The sequence below is a fragment of the Aquarana catesbeiana genome, linkage group LG11 (genome assembly GCF_042186555.1).
Source record: "Aquarana catesbeiana isolate 2022-GZ linkage group LG11, ASM4218655v1, whole genome shotgun sequence".
NCBI classification, from domain to species: Eukaryota; Metazoa; Chordata; class Amphibia; order Anura; family Ranidae; genus Aquarana; species Aquarana catesbeiana.
The window spans coordinates 74,411,857-74,424,090 of record NC_133334.1 but is presented as its reverse complement, the minus strand read 5'-3'; the positions used below and the strand labels follow the sequence as shown (position 1 = coordinate 74,424,090).

Genomic DNA, 12,234 nt, shown 5'->3' with positions numbered 1-12,234 from the left:
GAAGCTTTAAATACATTGACATTCGTGTCTTATTCCGACATATTTATAGTCTAATACCATACAGTGACCTAACATGATCTATTGGGCTGCAGAATTCTGATTCACACTTCCCTGCAGATGCAATTGACATCAAAATATTTGAAGACGAACATTGTCAGGTAATTAAGCATCTGAAACTGAGTCAGCATCAGTGACACCTGGGAAGGGAGGATTTATTTTTTCATGGCAGAATGAAGGACATTAAATCTCTTTTCATTATATTGGATATTGGATATTTATTGAACAACGTCAAGTAGCGAGCATACTGTAGGAGACTCCCTGAATACTCCCTGTGAGGGTTATTCTTCTGCTGAACCTTGTTATAATATCAGTGGGATGTTGGTAAAGCACAACAGATGCCTTTACCACTGAATTCCGACAGGTGCAAAAATACTAGAAGCATTCGTCTCTATAGCCTGTTTACTCTAATAAGCACTGTTTCCATCTAAACTGTTCACAAATCAATATGTTAATGTGGTTTTATAAGGACAGTGACTCTTTATGTGAAAACAATTCTTATGGTTCATAAGACATGCCCCTTGAGGAGTGGTATACGATTCTTACAGGATGTAAAGTCAAGAAGAGAGTGCCATGTTGCAGCTAGACCTGCGACCTGTGCCTGCTTAAAGTGTAACTAAAGGCAAAACATTTTTTTTTAATTTTGGGTAGAGTAAATAGAGATTAGAACATCTCTCAGGTTTATTGCTGTCTGTGCCCCCATGAGGGAGATTCACCCTCCCTATCTGTCCTGTTTACCATTATCATTGAAAGTAAAAGAAAATTCCACATTTTGGGTTGTCCCCAGAAAAGTAAAAGAAGGGAAATCTTCCAATAGGGACACTAGTTCTGGTGACCTGGGGGTTCCCAAGGAATTCCCTTAAAGTGAGAGGGATTTCCTCTCACTTCCTGTTTGGCTATGGGACAGGAAGTGAGGGAAATCTCTGCAATGGGACATGAGCTATTCACAATGCAAAATAAGTTTTGCCTATAGTTCTACTTTAATAATCCTAGGATAATAATTCTGCATCCAGCCCTCATGCAACTTGAGACGCAAATGGCATGATGAAGGAAGACATGTAAAGCCCTCTAAATGCTTTTGATAACTAAAAACTGGCTACATTTTACTACTATTACAATGAGTAAACTTTATCTGGACTACTTATCAAAAAAAAAAAATATTTAAAAATATATATTTTTAGGTGCCCTATGTAAATTGGAATACATAACAGACATATAGTATGAGGTTCCCAAATTTGCAAAAGTGTATTGACGCCTTAAAGCTACCAGTAGTGAAATGAGGGAGGGACTTAGAACCTGCACAAGGCTAAGGACTTTCTCATTGCCCCATAAGTAACAACACTGGGTGCTGCCTGGTGGGCAAAGCAGAGATCCGCTATAAGCTAACCATTTGATTAATATGATAGTAGTTCTGCCCATAAATGCTGCATATTATGGTGGCCTACAGAGGCCCACAGAACAATTGGCTTTATATCCTGTTAGTATGTGTAAATGCTTTTATGGAGGCAAAAAAGGAAGGAGGGAGGGGGACAGGCTCATACACTGGCTCATGGAAAATAAGAGCCAAATTATACAACTACTGTCCCTTCCTTCTTCATTTACATTGCAGAAGAAGTTTAGGTTATACCATGTCCCACTTTTTAAATGCTGCCTCCCCATTGCCCTTAACTCATTGCCTTCATAAACTTTAGCATAAATCACAAGTGAAATAAATTTTTCCTTGTTTTTCTATGTGGTCAAATGACTGCAAAGCTCCACCCCTCTGGTTTAATTAGCTGCAAGCGGGAGGAAACTCTCTCCAACTCCGACAATTCCTAAATTGACATCTGTGGGTGATGACACTGCTCTATAGAATTCAGCCTTTTTGTTGGCCTTGAACATTGCACAGAGAAACCAGAGCTTTGCAGTCACAAGACACAAAAGCAAAAACAAGAGGTATTTAAACTGGGATGACTATTACAATGTGTAAATAAAATTGGGAGGCTATGAGGAAGCAGCAGTTAAAAGGTGGAGTATGGTATAGCCTAAACTTCTACCTTAAGTTGTGCTAAAGTGTGATAAAATGACTTAGATACAATATTAAGAGTAAGATACCATGATAGCATGCTTTTAGTGCTGTTTATGTGCTATTTAAAGTGTCATTGCAGCTTTATGAATCAGGGTCCAAATGTACTATTGTTTGATACACACAAAAAGGTATATGTGAACCATTATGTCATAAAACAACCCATTCAGTTTAAAATAGAAATGCAAAGCAACATGTGTATGTATATATTTTATAAGTGATCACATGACCTCCGTTGTAAGCTGCATAATGGGCTTAGAGAGTTGGAGGTGGAGACTGCAGGGGGTGGGTCAACAGGAGGCAGAGAAACAGCAACACACTGATCTTCCCAGTGATTAACTGTGCAGGGGGCATGTCAGCAGATGTCTGACCATTGGATTAGAGGCAGACCGTGCTTCCAAGTAGACTGCAAAGCAGGGGAACTGGCTGGATCACTAGCTATTTCACACAAAGGAAGGAATGCAAAGAGAACAGGATACTTTTTTAATACAAGTACATGGTACCACGGACACATATCCAAAATATGAAATGTTGGGGGGAACATACACTTTAACCACTTAAGCCTCGGACCATTTGGCTGGCCAAAGACCAGAGCACTTTTTGCGATTCGGCACTGCGTCGCTTTAACTAACAATTGCACGGTCGTGCGACGTGGCTCCCAAACAAAATTGACGTCCTTTTTCCCCACAAATAGAGCTTTCTTTTGGTGGTATTTGATCACCTCTGCGTTTTTTATTTTTTGCGCTATAAACATAAAAAAAGAGCGACAATTTTGAAGAAAAAGCAATATTTTTACTTTTTGCTATAATAAATATTCCCAAAAACTATATAAAAAAACATTTTTTTTCCTCAGTTTAGGCTGATATGTATTCTTCTACATATTTTTGGTAAAAAAAAAATCGCAATAAGCGTTTATTGATTGGTTTGCGCAAAAGTTATCGCGTCTACAAAATAGGAGATAGTTTTATGGCATTTTTATTAATAATTTTTTTTTTTTTACTAGTAATGGCGGTGATCAGCGATTTTTATCCTCACTGCGACATTATGGCGGACAGATCGAACACTTTTGGCGCTATTTTGGGACCATTCACATTTATTCAGCGATCAGTGCAATTAAAAATGCATTGATTACTGTGTAAATGGCAGTGAAGGGGTTAACCAGGAGGGGGCGTTGCAGGGGTTAAGTATGTCCTAGGGATGTGTTCTAACTGTGGGGGGATGGGCTATGTGTGACAAGACACTGATCACCCGATTACAGGGAGCTATGATCGGTGTCTTGTCACTAGGCAGAACGGGTAAATGCTTGTTTACATCAGCATTTCCCCGTTCTTCCTCTCCGTGAGACGAACGTGGGTATCCCCGCGGACATCGTGTCCGCGGGACCCGTGATCACATTCACGGAGTTTGCGGCAGGGTCAAATTTGCCTGTCCGTGCCATTCTGTCGACGTATATGTACATGCTGCGGTCGGCAAGTGGTTAACTAGCTGAGGCACCTAAAAAAATTTTTTAAAGTAGTGCTATTCCTTGGTGCTCTGTACAGTGATCTGTCCACTATTCACCCTTTAATGTGTAATAAACTCAGGGCTGTATTTAACACATGGCAATAGGGGCAGCTGCCCTGGGCCCAGTCATTTTTGTGGGGCCCAATACATCTTTCCCTTGAGCCTGCTCTGCCCGCAAACAGTTGATAAATTGATTCGGGAGACCCCAGAAAAATGTTTGCCCAGGGTCCAATCAATATTAAAGATGGCCCTGAATACAAAGCTTGTTTTTCCAGGGCTAGGATAGATTGCAGTGATTGCTGATTAATGCAAACTAGATCAACAGACATGTCAAGCAAAGAAAAAAAAAATCAAGATTTTGTTTTGTAAAATGCAATGTAATGAAATCCAATTGCTGGAAAGGTTTGGCTAATTACTGGTCTGGGTATTTTTATTATTGCAGCCAAGGAATTTTGATTATGTGACAAGTTGAGGTTTTTTGAGGAGAAATTGGAGACAGTCTGCTATACAGTATTTAAAGGATGTAAAAGTATAACGGCATTAAGCTGTAGAGTCGATAAAGTACTAAAGCAGTCAGTGCTATATCAGCGAAAGCACTGAATAAATAATCGCTGTGGCCACTAAATGATCAGAACAGTAAATGCTTTAACAAGCACAAATTAAAGAATTATATCCTAATGGTGATAAAGCCAACTAATCTTTCGGTAACAGCTAACCTCTTCAGGCAATTACCAGTACATACTCTGCTTTTTTTCCCTTGTAACCGCCATAAAAGTCATTATAAAACAAGTATTGCATTACAACTTTGGGGTTATTTACAGCTAAACTCCACCTTTACAAATCAAGCAATTAAAGTGAATGTATCATTACAACTGAACTCCAGAACTTAAAAAAAAATATTGCAGTTATGTATTCTTTAAAAATAATTAAATGTATATTTATGTACAACTATCCTACATATTAAGAAAGTAGGGGTTGGTGGGACTTTAAATGAGGCAGTGACTGGGTAGTGCCATATGCCTCCATCCCTTGTACAATGCAAAAAAGACAGGAAAAATTGGGGACTTTAAATAAATCACATGGCTATGCGGTGATGAAAGAAACCGATATATAATATCATGTTAATTGTACATACAGTATCTCACAAAAGTGAGTACACCCCTCACATTTTTGTAAATATTTTATTATATCTTTTCATGTCACAACACTGAAGAAATAACACTTTGCTACAATGTAAAGTAGTGAGTGTACAGCTTGTATAACAGTGTAAATTTACTGTCCCCTCAAAATAACTCAACACGCAGCCATTAATGTCTAATCCGCTCTCAACAAAAGTGAGTACACCTCTAAGTGAAAATATCCAAATCGGGCCAAAAGTATCAATATTTTGTGTGGCCACCATTATTTTCCAGCACTGCCTTAACCTTTTTGGGTATGGAGTTCACCAGAGCTTCACAGGTTGCCCCTGGAGTCCTCTTCCACTTCTCCATGATGACATCACGGAGCTGTTCGATGTTAGAGACCTTGCTCTCCTCCACCTTCTGTTTGAGGATTCCCCACAGATGCTCAATAGGGTTTAAGTCTGAGACATGCTTGGCCATTCCATCACCTTTACCCTCAGCTTCTTTAACAAGGAAGTGGCTATCTTGGGGGTGTGTTTGGGGTCATTATCATGTTGGAATACTGCCCCGCGGCCCAGTTTTTCGAAGGGAGGGGGATCATGCTCTGCTTCAGTATGTCACAGTGCATGTTGGCATTCATGGTTCCCTCAATGATTTTTAAAAATTAAACTCTTCTATTACATATGTTTATCTGCATATAGGAGGAGAAAAAAAATAGTCACCATCAGTGGTCAATGTTATGAAAAATTATCAGCATGATTTGTGGATGAAAAAATTATCAACTTTGGTGGTCAATAGGAAGCACAGCTATCAGCATTAGGAATCTATGCATATGTAATAAAGCATGGGAAAAAAAACATGGAATATACGTGTTACCATTCATTCTAACAAAATGCACATGAGCTACAGCACATTACAACACAAAGGTATGAATACACCGTATATTATAGAGCACTGAGTTGCCCAAAAGTAGGTGTGCTGTTCCATGCACTAAGGCTAGTTCAAGGAGAAGGACTGTCTTAATACAAAAATGTGTTAATGGACAAAGAAGTGTAAATGACTCTTAAAGTAAGTGTTGATGCACAGGACAGTAACAGCCATGGGCCATGTCACACTAGTAATTGCTAGGAAACCAGAAAGAACACTTACCTGCTTCCATGCCATGACCAAACCAGTGATGTGTCACTGTCGAGCAAGACTCTTCACTGTGTCGGCCAGAGAGGCAGCGATGATGTTGAATCAAGCAAGTGGTCTCTTTAGTGATCCAGTTATGTAGAAAGCTGTCACCAACGGCAGGATCACTACTGTGACATGGCCAGAGTTGATGCAGTAAGGTGACAAAGTTAAGGTGGAGCTAGGGGCTTGATCTATCTTGCATTTAGGCCTGTGCATCATTATCTCTGCTGCCAATGGCTGTTTTTCCATCAACTGTCCTTCTAGACAACCACTTGGCAGCATATAATTTGAACTTTCTAGGTGACTTTCTGTTTCCTAGACAATTAGTGAGCCAAGCTGCAACATTAAATAACAATGTCACAGAATTTAAAAAAAAAAGATGATATATATGTATTACCCAACAGCAATGGCCCGAGCCTTGATGTTCAGCCTGGAAAGATATATAAAAGCCAGAGAGTCTGGCCCCCAGATATTTTTTATGTACACCAGAGTATTTGAGTCAGAATATCTTAATGATAGCATATATGAAACTTCAATTACTGTCCTCCAGACCTAGTAAAAGCACCAAGGCCACCCAATTCCATTACTCAATTGGGACTGTACATTGCCTCACATTGCCATATGTTACACTCTTCTGTGCTATTTGTAAAACATTCTCATTAGCTGCTTTGTAACACTGTAACACATCCTTTTGTAAGTCTTGTTATCTCTGTCAGAATATTCTTTGCACTCCCGCTGGTTTTGCATTAGCAAATTTTACTTTTATTATGTGAAAAAATAAAATGAATTAAAAAAGGAAAAGAAAAATATCACTTTCACACAGCTCTGGTGCTCCTGGGCAGAGCAACTAGCATCCTACACAAAAGAAGAATTTTGACGATAAAAGAATTTCTGCAACTAATTACACTCTGCTACCAAAAGTCACAATTTAGTATAGGAAAACCTTATTAAAATACAGTACAAACTCTAATAATGTAAAAAAAAACACCTGTATTAATTTTAGCTATAAGCTATTATCAGCGTTTTCTAGAATATGCTTCTTCAAATCCATTACATGCATCACTGAGACACCTTAATGAAGCTATGCTCAGTGTATGTTGTGGGCTAGAGATGGACATAATACTCTACAGTGTCTCCTGATGCATCCTCGAAACAGGGAGGCTCGCAGGATAAGATCACTGCACTGGCCTTGGCTAGACCAGCAGAGTAAAATAGCAGCTCAGATGACCCCTGGAAAGGCATTAAATATACCAAGATTGCTAATGAAGGGGAAAGAGTAAAAATTTCTATAATGTCATAATTTAACCAGGACTTCAGTCAAAAATAACAAGACAAAATAAATAACCTATTAGCATATAACAAATAAAATCAGATTGCAGCAGCATTGCTCTTGTATTGAATTGTCTTGTAGCTATTCTGTCCTCCTATATTTTGTAAAGTGCTGAGCAAAGTGTTGGCGCTATAATAATCCTGTATAAAAATAATAATAATTTCTTTTGTGACTAAATATTGTTGCTGAGTTGGATCTTGATTGTTCTCTTTATTTTCTGCATATTCAGTGATGCTGGTTCATGCGTTCAGGAGTCTTAACTGATTTATCTACATGACTATACTGCAATCATACTGCATACTGCTCGGGCTTTTCTAGTCCATTTTGAATATGCTTTGAGCAAGGCTATATAGGATTTATGTTCCATAAGGATCTCTTTAAAGGATCTAAAGGCTATCCCTTAGGCTGAGGGTGTTTTTATCTTTAAATAGGTAATTTTACTTTACTTTGCTTTACTAATTTTGCATTACTATTTTAGATTCATATAGCACCTTATTTTTGAGATATATGCCCCTTTCCTTTTCGTCAATGCCAAGTGATCCCAGTGCACCCCCTTGATTCACCCTGAAGGTAGGGGTGGCCTTTCTGTCTTTTTCCTTTGCTTCCCATACTCACCACTTTTCTTTGACTGACTTCTACCACTTACACTGTTTTTATCCCATTGCTGGCTGTGTGTGTTGACAATTTTCATCAAGGCATTGTAAGTACCCTTATTTTTGTCCCACCCAGACCATGTCATACATATATGAATGATGATGAATACTCTAATGTATGTTTTGTTTTATAGACCATATGTACTATGATTGTTAAAACCTTCCTTGAAGAAGGAGTTTTAAGGGCTCTAAAACGCTTTGGTGATTGGTTTACATACAACATTTGTACTCATATTTAGTGGTTTTTTTTTGCCTTGTGGTCACAGATCACATTTTTCATGTCTTTTGCATGTATGTTTTATACTATTTATTTTATTAATTTATTACGTTATTTTAAATACTTTTTGATACTTTTTTGATACTAATGCCCTGTACACACGGTCAGATTTTCCGATGGAAAATGTGTGATAGGACCTTGTTGTTGGAAATTCCAACCTGGTGTGGGCTCCATCGCACATTTTCCATCGGAATTTTCCGACACAAAAAGTTTGACAGCTTGCTATAAAATTTTCCGACAACAAAATCCATTGTCGGAAATTCCGATTGTGTGTACACAAATCCGACGCACAAAGTACCACGCATGCTCAGAATAAATTAAGAGACGAAAGCTATTGGCTACTGCCCCGTTTATAGTCTCGATGTACGTGTTTTATGTCACCGCGTTCAGAACGATCGGATTTTCCGACAACTTTGTGTGACTGTGTGAATGCAAGACAAGTTAGAGCCAACATCCGTAGGAAAAAATCCATTGATTTTGTTGTCGGAATGTCCAATTAATGTCCGACCGTGTGTACAGGGCATTACAAATACAATATATTTAATACTATTATTTCTGACCTTTGCACATTCCTTGAGCCTAAAAAGTCTAAATTTTTCTGAGGGAAGATTTTTTTCTCTAACAGATTTATCTGTCCCTTGCTCTCTCTAAATTTCTAAATCTGTGGATAGCAAGCTGGCACACTGCTACTCCATCAATAGTTTTTATTTTTAATATAAGTAGCAATTTCCCACAATCATGCTGAAACATGACCATTGTAGGCTGAATGGCATTAGCCTGGCCGGGGATGTTGTTACTTACATTGAAATAAAATTGCGCTGACAGAGTAGCTTACTATCTACTGTCATAGCTTAACTGGGAAAGAAGTTCCAACTATGCACTGCAGATTTTTTTCTGAATTTCCTATTAGGTAAAGGGGTAGAGTGGGTGCTGGACTAATCTAGAAAATTAGCACCTGTATAAGAAAATTTACCATGAGAGATATTTGGAGGCCACCATTATTGCCTTCTCCTTTTCTCCTAAAATGCTAGTTTGCCTGTATGTCTTACTTCAGAACTTTGAGTCAATGACCTGGAAAAAGTATACAGTAAAGGATCCCTGACTTTTCTTTGACTTCTTCATAACTGATTCAGAACTTAAAGAAAAGTTCTGGATACGTGATTCAGAGTTCAAGGAAAAGTTCTGGATAAGTGATTCAGAAATCAAAGAAAAGTTCTGGATAAGTGATTCAGAAGTCAAAGAAAAATTCTAGATAAGGGATTCAGAAGTTAAATAAAAGTTCTGGATAAGTGATTCAGAAGCCAAAGAAAAATTCTGGATAAGGGATTCAGAAGTTAAATAAAAGTTCTGGATACATGATTCAGAAGTCAAATAAAAATTCTGAATAAGTGATTCAGAAGTCAAAGAAAAGTTTTGGATAAGCGATTCAGAAAATACAAAAGCCAATGGGTAAACACAAAAGTTGGATAACTAACATTTCCAACTCAAACTTTGCATGGACGGCCCCCATTCTTCTTTCATGACAGGTGCAGGCAGGCACGAGTTAGCACAGTTATGTGTTCATTACTAAAGTCATTAAAATTATATTAAAATGCAGCTTTGTAAGTATCTGCATTTAACTTGATACTTGATAACTTTTACAGTTTCTGGGCAGCAACTGGGGCCAGTCACGCTCCACAACATGGCACATTTAAATATTGAGCAGTAAAGTGAAGTCCTTCTGAGTTTACCACAAACATCCAGTTATGTGAAGTGGTGAACCAATGTGTAGAAACACCACTTACAAGGTGCTTGGAAGCAGGATATTTATATTAGATAGTACCTGTAATGCTTTTCATGGCATTATGAGCTTAGAGGAAGTTTGTATATATTTTTTATTTATTTATTTACTCAATGACCCAGACTATATGCTAATAATCTCGGTTCAGCTGAGACAGCCCGAGATTCAAACCATGCATGGGCAGGTTGATTGTAACCAAATTGATCGATCTATCAACTTGGGTACAACCAGCATGTCAGATTTTTCATGCGATTATTGCCAGCCGCTATAGCCGCAAGCAATAATCACTGTGTGTTCCCCCAGCCAGTATGGCTTCCTGCAGCCCCACCCCTCTGATAAGACGTCAACTTGATTTTATATTTAACAGACAATTTAGGATTATTTTACTAAAGGCAAATAGGCTGTTCAGTTTGCAAGGGATTTTTACATCAGCGCTGTGAATGTGATTAAACCCTGCTGACTTCCATCATCCAATCATGTGCAATCAAAAACACAGTTTTTTTTTTTTTTTTTTATTGTGATTGGGTATTGTTTGCAAAGTGAATTTTCACCACATATACTAAGCTAAGGGAAAATCCTCTTATAAAGCAAAAATTCCCTTGCAAAGTGAACAGCTTATGTGCCTTTAGTAAATCAACCCCATTGTGTCAGATTGAAGTAAAAGGGGAGCAAGTGAAAGGTACTGTAAATACATGCTGCTTATATTGCACGTTGTTTTGACCAGTATATTTAAAGCACAGGTTTACTTTAAGAGATTAGATTTGTATAGTAGCTTGTTATCCTTGCATGTATTAAAAGAGCTAATGTGTTTTCAAAGTGCAGTTATCCTTTAATTATCATTCATTTGTATCCTATTAATTATCCTCTTATACTTTCTAAAGGCCCGATCTTTGAAAGTGATGCAGCCGATTGAAGCCATGCTTGGCATTCTGTTTTATGGTTTTATTCAGGCTTTGGATTATTTAGGGCATTTTATTTTTGATTTGGGTTGTTTGTTCTTGTGGATGGTTATTATTTTACACATGGCTTCTTTTTTTATTTCCCAGAGGATTACTCTTTGAAGTGTATTATATATTCTTTTATTTACAGTGCTTGATTATATATTAGGATCTTTAATCACGGTATTTACAGACTTTTTGTGATTCATCTTGAAACTGATGTTACATATAATTATGTGCATTAGGGATGAATTTAAATATGGAATACTGTTAGAGTTTTATGTGATTTAATAAATGATTCTCAATATTAATAATTTTGTATTATGTTAGCACTGCTGGGTCATGGTTCATTCTTGTGAATTTGTATCAGGTTAATTTTGGAAGGGAAGATTTTAGATAATTGATGCAGACAGCCCCAGGTTTATACTTCAACAAATTTAATTTCACAGGATATTTGGGATATAAATATATACCAACCACAATCTATTTTGGGGAACTGCACATGAATTGTAATTTATTAATACATTTTCTGGGCTGGAGAGGGAGTAGAGGGTTTTTCTGTATATATAGTTAGTAATGTATCGTAATTTTGTGAATGTTTTAAAATTAGAGCAATTAATCATTATGAAGAGTTAGGACTATTTAAAGTGAACATATTTCTAGAGAAAACCTGTGGGATTAAAAATCGGGTGCCTAGAAGTGGCTGCACATACTGATATGTTCTATTTGGGGTATTAAAAAATGGAAGAGCTATAATGGGATTTATTATGTGTACAGAAGGTGTAACATGACTAGTCACTTTGGACAGCACAGACAATTGTTCCATAAGAATCCTTTATATATGAATCCCTCAGTGGACTGGCCTCGCATTTCCTTGGATGTACACACAGGTATGGCAGCCCAAGCCTCACCCATCCTTGCAGAAATGGGGAGACTCCACCCAATACCAATATTGGCAGTTAGGGATGAGCAATGAATTTGGTGAAATTTTTGGCTAAATTTGCTTCCCTATTGATTCTGATACTTTTTGCTAACCATGTTAGTGAAATCGCACTGAAGCAAAATCAATTTTGCTGAGATGTACAGTATATTTTAGCAAAATACATTGGAGGTACCCAAATAGAAAATGTCAGCAACATTTCACCAAGATAAGATAAATATTATCGCTTATTCCTAAAAACAACATACAGACAAGTAGGTGCCTAACAAAAACCCCTAGGTGCTCATTTATATGAATCTCACCAGTTCCAAAGTCAAGTCCTATCCCACCCTCTTCTGCCTTTTAATGCATGCCATTGACCAGTGAGGCTATACAGCACTAGTAAGTAAGCCAT

The 12,234-nt window shown here is 37.6% G+C and overlaps 1 protein-coding gene across 1 annotated transcript in view; it reads left to right on the top strand.

Annotated features, from left to right (window-relative positions):
- Nucleotides 1–12,234, top strand: part of LUZP2 (leucine zipper protein 2) — a 1,010,053-nt gene that overhangs the window by 172,376 nt on the left and 825,443 nt on the right. The gene's annotated exons all lie outside the window — the stretch shown is intronic.